Below are 9,114 nucleotides of genomic sequence, written 5' to 3' on the forward strand. Positions count from 1 at the left end.
TACCTCTATACATTATTTATCATCAAATTGATCATTTAAGCACCCTTTACCTATCCACCTAGGATGTATCGTCTGTCGTCTGTCATCTATCATCTATCTACCTCTTATCTGTCACACATATTTTCATGAACCTACATTTGCTTGAGTACCTGCTTTGTGAGGCACCGTGCTGAGCCAAGGCTCAAGAGCAGCAGGAAGAGCATGCAATGTTGTGATAAGTCTCCCCACCGCACCCACCCCCACCCCAGGATCAGCAGTAATCTCTGCTAGAATTCAGAATTGGGTCAGTATTCTCAGGGAGATGTAATTTATTCACTGTTGGGCCTTCCTCTAATGCCACTGTCCTATCCACCACCAAACCTGTCAGTGTCCTCAAACAAGTGTCTTGTTTTTAAAAAGTCACCAGAATTAATGGGTCAAAGGATCACCCTCTCCTCAGCTGAGAACCCACTTCTTCCCCATAGCATCCCAGGAATCATCTACTCACAGGTTTCCCCCCCCATGAAGTGTTTTGAATAAGAAATAACCGCCTCCCACCCCCATAAGCTCAGATATTTGAACATTTGATCCGAAGTTGGTAGCTATTAGGCCATGTACTCAACCTTTCTGGAGGGTGTATGTCACTAGAGGTAGGCTTCAAGATCTGAAAGTTTCACTTCAAGTTTTTCTCTCTTTGCTTCATGCTTGTGTTTGAGATGTGAGCTCCCAGCTTCTTGCTCCTGCTATTTACTTTCAAGATTCCCCATTGAGATGGACTCATCCTTTTGGAACCTTAAGCCAAATAAACGCAAGTAGCTTTTGTTCATAGTTTTTATCACAGCAATAAAAATTTAAAAAATAGGGCTGAAGAGATGGCTCAGTTATTAAGAGCATTGGCTGCACTTCCAGAGGACCACAGGTTCAATTCCCAGCACCCACTTGGCAGCTCACAATTGTCTGTAACTCCATTTCCAGGGGATCTGACACCCTTACTCAGACACACATGCAGGTGAGACACTGTAAGTATGGGAAGATACAGCCTAACTCTCCACTGACCACAGAAAGCTAGAAGTTTAAACCTTAAATTCTAGACCTTGCCCTCAGCCAGTAAATGGAAAAAAGGTCACATTCTTTGCAGTTTACAGCAGGACCTGTGAGCTTTGTCACCCCACCCAGGACCCACACGAATGCAAACCTCCGGGGCTATAGGAAACTGATTGGTCTATAAAGCGTGGGCGTGGATGGTTTAAATTGATTGGTCTGCACTGCGCGGGCTCTGGGTGCTATGAGATGATTGGTTTAAGATGCATGGGCTTTGTTGTAATCCTATAAAAGCTATCTTACTTCGGCCCTCGTGGTCCTTAGTCCTCTGCCTCTGTGTGGCGCATGACTGTGGACTCCAGTGCACTTGGAATATAAAAGACCTCATGCTTTTACATCAAGACTACTTCTCGTGAGTGATTGGGGGGGGGCACATATCCTGAGTGGGAGCATGAAGGTCTGTGCTCTACGGGTCTTTTGACACCAATGTACATAAAATAAAAATCTTAAAAATTTTTGTTTTAAAAATTGTAAAAGTAGCTGGGCATGGAGTTTCGTTCATACCTTTAATTCCAGTACTCAGGAGGCAGAGGCAGGCCAAATCTCTGTGAGTTTGAGGCCAGCCTGGTCTACAGAGCTGGTTCAGGACAGGCTCTAAAACAGTACAAAGAAACTCTGCCTTGGAAAAACAAAACAAAAATAATTAAAAGTAACTGGAGCCATGTGTGGTGGCACATGCTTTTAATTCTAGCACTCAGAGGCAGAGGCAGGTAGACCTCTGAGTTTGAAGCCAGCCTGGTCTACAGAGTAAGTTCCAGGACAGCCAGGGCTACACAGAAAAACTCAGGCTCAAAACATCAACAACAAAAATAACTAATACAGAGTCACTGTTGCTGTGAAAAACCTGACCTTGTTGAGTTTTGGGAGGAATGAGGGAAGACTTCCAGATTTTAGACTAGAAATGTGGCTTAAAACGTGGACAAGTTTTAACAGGCCATTCTAGTAGGAGCCTGGAAGACATTATTAGTACTGGGACCAAAGGGGCTGCTCTAGAGGTTTCAGAAGGAATCAAGGACATCAATAGTGTTGGGGCTAGAGGTCATTCCTTTGATATTACAGTAAGTATAGCTGCTTCTACCTGGTCCTAAGAACTTACCTGAGGCTGATTGACTGGTAATAAACTAATTTCTTTGGCAGAGATTTCAAGAGAGCATAATGTCGAGTCTGTTCCAAGACAACATAATACTGTTACTGATAAAACTTACTGGGGTCTACATTTACAAAGACCAAGTGAAGCAGAAGGAAAAACAAAATGTAAAATTAAGAAAGAAAAAATCCCTAGGAATCTTAAATGTTACAGGTAAGGCATCTGCTGGAAGAGAGGCTGTAATTTTTTTTTTTTTTTTTTTTTTTTTATTTTTTTTGGTGTGTTTTGTTTTTGTTTGTTGTTTTGTTTGTTGTTTTTGAGACAATGCTCTCTATATCACTTTGGCTGTCTTGGAACTCCCTACATAGATTGGACTGGCCTCAAATTCACAGATATCTGCCTGCCTCTGCCTCCAGATTGTAGGATTAAAGGTGTGGGCCAACACACCTGGCTGAGGCTATAATTCTTAAGAAAGTCAGCATCCTTAGAGAACTGCTTTGGAACAAAGGAAGGATGACTTCAGGGCCAGACCCTACCCAGTCAAGCTTTCATTTGTGGAAAGGACTAGAGTTTTCTGTTCCTAAAAAGCAACTTCCAACAAAAGCTGCTGCTTATGTGGTTCAAGAGGGCCAGCAGGGTCTATCCCAAGCTAGCAGAACTTGGTGGTATCATCCATGGCTGTTGGCTTTAGAGACACAAAGGACGCAGGAGTAAACAGATGGCGGATTCTTCCTCCATGGTTCCCAAAAGGCACTGAGGCCAGTAAAGGTGTGGTAGTGGGGCCCCTGAATGAAGGCCCCGAAAGGGTAAAAGGTATGTGAACGTGTGAACGTGGGGCCCAGGTTGCTGCGGAAACTGGAAGATATTAGATATGGCTGGCACTGTAGAATATCTAACAAAGAGAACCGCACACAGCGAGTGGAAGCAGCGGAGTAGCAGACCTGGATAGACAGAACCGCCTAAGCCCCTCAGCACCCAGATGTGAAGCTACAGGGTTCGGAGTCTGCCCTGCTGCACTTTGATCCTACTTTGATCCAGTCCTTTCTCACGGAGTCCCCATTCTTCCTTTTTGGAATGAAAATATGTATTCTGTGCTATTATATACTAGAAGTATGAAATTTGGATTTTCATTTTGCAGTGGTTACAATGAAGATAGATAAATTGGTAGACAGACAGATAGGATAAATAAATAAATGAAAACATTCCTAAAGCTAGCAGGAAGGTGGTGGCTGCCAACATCTCTCCCTTACCTGTGATACATCAAAGGAACCAGGTCTAGAGGACACACACAATATACAGTCACTTGGGATCTTACTATGCAACATGCACCACATGATCAGCCTTTTTTCCCCTTATGACACCTTTTTCTGGCTTTTGGTTTTTGTTTTAATGGTTGAGATGAACTTAAAGTTATGCAACATTAGCCAATCTACAGTAACAGTGGATCAGCACATTCACAATGTTATACAAATGTTTCCTTTAAAGTAAGTTAACCATTCAATATACTACAGTAACAAAAATTAGAAACACAAAAATGAACTTAACAGGAAAATTTTAAGCCCTACAAAAAAAAAAAAAAAAAAAAAAAAAGCAAGGAACACAACTTTCAAAAACTAAATGAAGTGACAAACTATGCCCATGGACGGTGACACAGTATACCCGTGGATGGTGACACACTATGTCCATGGATGGAAAATTAATAATGCAGAGATGTTACTTCTCAATTCAGTTCCAATCAGTTTGAACAAAACTATTATTTTTCAGTCAAAAAAGTTTATTGGATAAAATAAAAACTTACTGACTAAAATACTATGTTTTTTTTATTAAGCATTAACTTTTAGGAAAAATTTTAAGTTTATCTGTTAAGCAGATGATCAAGACTATTGAAGAACTTGTTTAGAAAAATAAAAATAAAAAATGGTGGACTACTGGAAAAACATGAACCATATTAATTAGTAAATCACTAAATATGCAGTCAGGAGGATCTCTATGAGTTCGAGGCCGGCCTGATCTATAGAGGGACTTCTAGGACAGGCTCCAAAACTACAAGAAATCCTATCTGGAAAAACAGCAACAAGTCACTAAAGACTGGCACCAGAACAGACAGGCAGTGGAAGAGGACACGAAGAGGGTGTTGCTGAAAGAAATACAATAATTGGCTTTAGCGAAATCATTTATCTATTCAGGGGGAAAAATGGATGCCTACGTTATATATTATAAATTCAAAAATATATTATAAATTCAAAAATAAAAAAGGAAGGATTAACAAAAACAACAACAAAAAAAAAAAAAAAAACTGATCAAACCCCAGTGCATGCCTTTAATCCGAGCACTTAGGAGCCAGAGGCAAGTGGATCTCTGTAAATTTGAGGCCAGCCTGGTTTACAGAGCAGAGCAAGTTCCAGGACAGGATCCAAAGCTACAGAGAAATCCTGTCTCAAAAAACAAAACAAACAAAAAAAAAAAAAAACTGATCAGAAAATTAAATAGCTATATTTCTAAGATCATATGTTGTAGCTGGACTTTTCTTTTGGCCACCTGCTCACAAATAACAGCATGGAGACTTCATATTAATTATGAAAGCTCGGCCTTTAGTTTACTTAGACTTTCCCCCAACTAGCTCTTACAAGTTAAATTAACCCATCTCTATGTTCTGCCATGTGGTGGGTCGGTTACCTCATCTCCTAGGGCATGTCCTGTTTTTCTTGTGTCTCGCTGGTGAATTTGCCTTTCCTCTTCCAAGAGTCTTCTCTCTGCCTAAAAGTCCCAAATATTCTCTCCCTGCCTAGTTATTGACCATTCAGCTCTTTATTAAACCAATCACAGCAATACATATTCACACAGTGTACAAATATCCCACAACAACATGCAAATCAAACTACCAGGGATAACTGGTAGGGCATGAAAGCTAAGCACACAGAAGCCCAATGGAGTCTTCAAAAGTAATTCAACCCAAAAGTTACAATTCAAATTAGGCAGGAAGCAGAATAGTAGTCCATAAAGCATTACTATCTTCAGCATGACGAACAGCTGGCTTACAAATCAGTAAGCAAAAATGAAACTCTCTTAAACAAAAAGGCAAAAACCCCAAGCAACTGTGTACAAGAGAAGAAATAAAAAACAGTGTGGTAATGCTTACCTGACATCCCTCATTTTGCAGAGATAAGTGGAAGGTTGAAAGATGAAGGCCAGATTTACCTTCATACTTTGTCTCTAAGCAACAATAAACAATTATTGATAACACACTAAAGGTGAATTTTTTTTGGGGGGAAAGGGCAAAGTGGCTTTATTAGAGTGCCAGAATCACAATAGGACTTAGGAGTTAGCATTGGGGCCCTTCTTGCCAAAGCTGGGCACAACATTAACAAAATGACGGTTATACTGCATTCACCGCTTGGCCCGACCAGTCTTCTTCTTTTTCTTCTCTTTGGCCACCTTGGGAGTTTGACCTCTTACTTTCCAGCACGAGCAATGGAACCGTGAACTTTACCTCCCAGCATGCTACCAGCTACTTCCAGAGTGGTGAAGACCTCTAAGCCACACTGGCCTAGGGTAGCCTCATCCTCCAGCCGCGAGCCAGCCAGAAGCTTCCGGGGAAATGCCTTCCAGTGAGGCCACATGAACTTTGATCTGGGCGACCATCTCTTGGCCGGTCACCTCAAGAGTGTGTAGTTCCTGGGCGCGTACAAAGAGCTGCATTTTGGCGACTAACTCGGGAGGCTGAAGCTGCTCCCGCAAAGATAGAGTCAAGAAAGAGCACTAAGGGTGAATTTTGACATCACTAATAAATAAAAAATACAATTTAGGGGAGCGATGGCTCAAGGGTTAAAAGCACATGCTGCTCTCGCAGAGAAATGGAGTTCAGTTCCCGTACTGGGGAACTCAAAAATTGCCTGAAACTACAGTGTGGGAGAGGAGGCATCCTACTCCTCCGGCCTCTATAGGCACCTGTGCTCACACACACACACACACACACACACACACACACACGCACACACACACGCACACACACACACACAATTAAAAATAAATCTTTAAAAACACAACTTATGATTTTAGCAATCTTTTTAGTACTTTTTAATTCTTCAATAACTTCAAACATGTATATTATGAATTATTTATCCCTTTCTCCATATCCTCTGTCATATCAAATTTTAAGAGTCAAGACAGAAAAAGAAAAAGAACAAGTTTTAATATATGCTTTGACTACTACTGTTAGCAGTTTAGGTGAATCTTGTCTTTCAGGAGTTCCATTTGGAAAAATGAATCAATTCATAGTGTAGAACTTGTTCTCTGTTTTGAACCACAAAAATCCACTTCAGAGAATTTTCTCTAACCTAAGAAAATGCCCTGAGATGTCTATAAATGGACTTATACAGTGTAAACACACACACACACACATACACACACACACACACACACACACACACACGATTTAAACAGATTCAAGCTGAAAATAACAAGCCAGTTTTAAATGCCTAAATATGTTAAATATGAACCCACGACAAGAAGAGCAGCCCCCTCCAAGTGTTCATACAACAGTGAAGTGTTCATGACACAATGCAGGAAGAACAAGAGGACCAGACAATAAAAAGAGCTGCCTGAGAAAGAGCACAGTATCCTCAGTCATCTTGCCTGGAAGGCAAGTGGATAGGGGACTTTATTTATTACCTGTTTTAGCACATTCTTAATTTTCTACCAAAGAAAGTTGGTTTTATACTTTCTTTACTTAAAAAAAAGAAACAATGACACAAACATATAGTCATTGTAAAACTATCCAGTTGAGGGTTGGCACCCAGGATGTTTCTCTATTGTCTCTTGGGGGAAAAAAGGCGAGTTTTCATTCATCCAATGTATGTATTTTTTATTTGTGAGTGCACTTGACAATTACTTGTTGGCAGGATAAGGAAGTTGCTAAACGGGAGAGCTTTGGGAAATAAGAAGTGAGTTGTCAGGGACACTTCAATACATTTCTAATACCTGGAATTTGAGAACAAAGCCCTTTTCTTTATTTCAATGTAACCCCGATCTTTTAAATGACTCCCCTAAAAATAAAAAAAAAAAAAAAAAAAAAAAGGAAAAAGAAGAAGAAGGAAAAAAGACCTTCAGAGGAAAACATAGGGCAGGGGGCAAGAAAAGGAATAAACAGCTCATATAAATTAAAAGCAGAGTATACACTGTCCACCGGTGTACATGAGAAAGTGCTGACCATGCTCCCACTGGTGAGCTTTTATTGGCATGTGAAGCATGGCATCCGTGTCGGGGAGTTATCGCTGGGTATGAAACTGAGTGGGGGAGGGGGCTCAGTGGCACACCTACCAAGACTGCGGAGCACCTGAGGTCGGCCCCGAGTCTGCTCCTTGCTTGCCAGCATTGTGCAGCAGGTGAGGGCCAACACTTGGGGAACTTTAATCCCTTTCCCTTTTATGAGTAGCTGGAGGAATGACCTTTAGTGAGATCTGGCCCTTGTTCTATCCTACAACTAGATTTTCCTTACAGAAAATAAATTAAAAAGGTGTGACCTTGCTGAAGGCTTGTGAGAAAATGAGGTACACTTGTCACCAGCAGAGGAGCCTATTTGTTCAATTTGAAAGGCTGCTGCTTTGCTCTGATTAGAAGTTAAGATAAAGGCCGGGATGAAAAGACGAGGAACATTTCCAAGGGAGGAAATTAAAGAGCTACATTGGAGAGCCTTTCAGTACTACAGTGGGCTTTTTGTCTGGCGTTTATCGGGGGGCCCATCAGCCACACCTTGTCCCTGTGCTTCGAGCTCCCTCTCCTCCAGGACACAAAAGACAGCCTTGTAGAGAGAGGATGAGAAGCCCCCTAGAAGATAGCCATCAGCAGCGCCCCACCCTCCCCCACTAGGCTGGTGGGGGGAGGCGGTTAGGTCGAAGCCACAAAAGTGACCCACCCAAAATCCAATCCCCGTGACAAAAGACTCAAAGTCATTTCAAGTCCACTCAGGGGACCCACTCCACAGTTCCCTCGCTTCCTTGCTGGTAAACATACCACATCTTGGAGAATTTCTCTCAAATATGCTCAAATAAATAAACGGGCACTGAAATGTCTATACTTTCGTAAGTCAGCAACAATTCTCACCTCGAAAAAGAATAAAGCTAAACAAAACCCTAGTTCAGCTGCCTGTGTACTTTATAGGCGTCTGTTATGCCCCAGCATGGCCTTCAACTTGGAAAGCAATGGATGTATGAAAGAGCCAAGAGGAAGTGCTTCGCTGCCTGGCCTCAGTTTAAACCACATTCTAAATTCTCCTTAGAAACACACAGCCTGAAGAACAGCTGGGTGGGTCAGAAGTCACCTTTCTTGTCTTGCTGCCCTTTCTTCCTTTCCACACCTCAGCCTTCTCCACTATTCTCCCTGTATTCCCTCACCCGGCAGGAAAGGGGCCCGAGTGCCTTCCCAGCTTGCCCCTCTTCCCAGCTCCTGGCCGTCTCCACCACCATTTCTCTTCATTTGCTTTAAGGTCCTCTTTTTAGTACTTTGTGTGGACTCTCCCTGGCCTTCTGGATATTGGTGGAAGGAAGGAACCAATCACAGTAAAAACATACAGGACAACAGGACAGGACGGACGTCCTTCCTCCTCCCGGAAGTGCATGTGCAGGCATGGGACCCAGACCACCCATTCAGGTACCTCCATCTGGACCTGGCTTTTGGCAAGAGGGAATTCAAGACCGAAAGCTGAGCAACAGTGGTGGAGTGTAGGGTCACCTGGGATGGATGACCTGTGGAGCCTTGCAACTGACTGTCCCCAGGTTGTCCGCTGTCATACTGTGTCCCTCTTGCCAGATACCTTTGGCTTACATCCAGTTTGTAGTCATGGTTCTCAAGCTGTAGAAAGCTGGAGTCTGCACACTGTTTCCAGTGAATTCGTTCTCTTCTACAGTTAGCAACTTCTCGCTCTGTCACTTGCCACTCAGAACGCCCAT

At 42.3% G+C, this 9,114-nt stretch overlaps 1 pseudogene; it reads right to left on the reverse strand.

Moving 5' to 3' along the window:
- Nucleotides 1-5,439: 5,439 nt before the first annotated feature.
- LOC127218700 (FAU ubiquitin-like and ribosomal protein S30) lies at nucleotides 5,440-5,880 on the reverse strand (annotated as a pseudogene).
- Nucleotides 5,881-9,114: the final 3,234 nt, after the last annotated feature.

This window comes from Phodopus roborovskii, unplaced genomic scaffold (assembly GCF_943737965.1).
Source record: "Phodopus roborovskii unplaced genomic scaffold, PHOROB, whole genome shotgun sequence".
Lineage (NCBI taxonomy): Eukaryota > Metazoa > Chordata > Mammalia > Rodentia > Cricetidae > Phodopus > Phodopus roborovskii.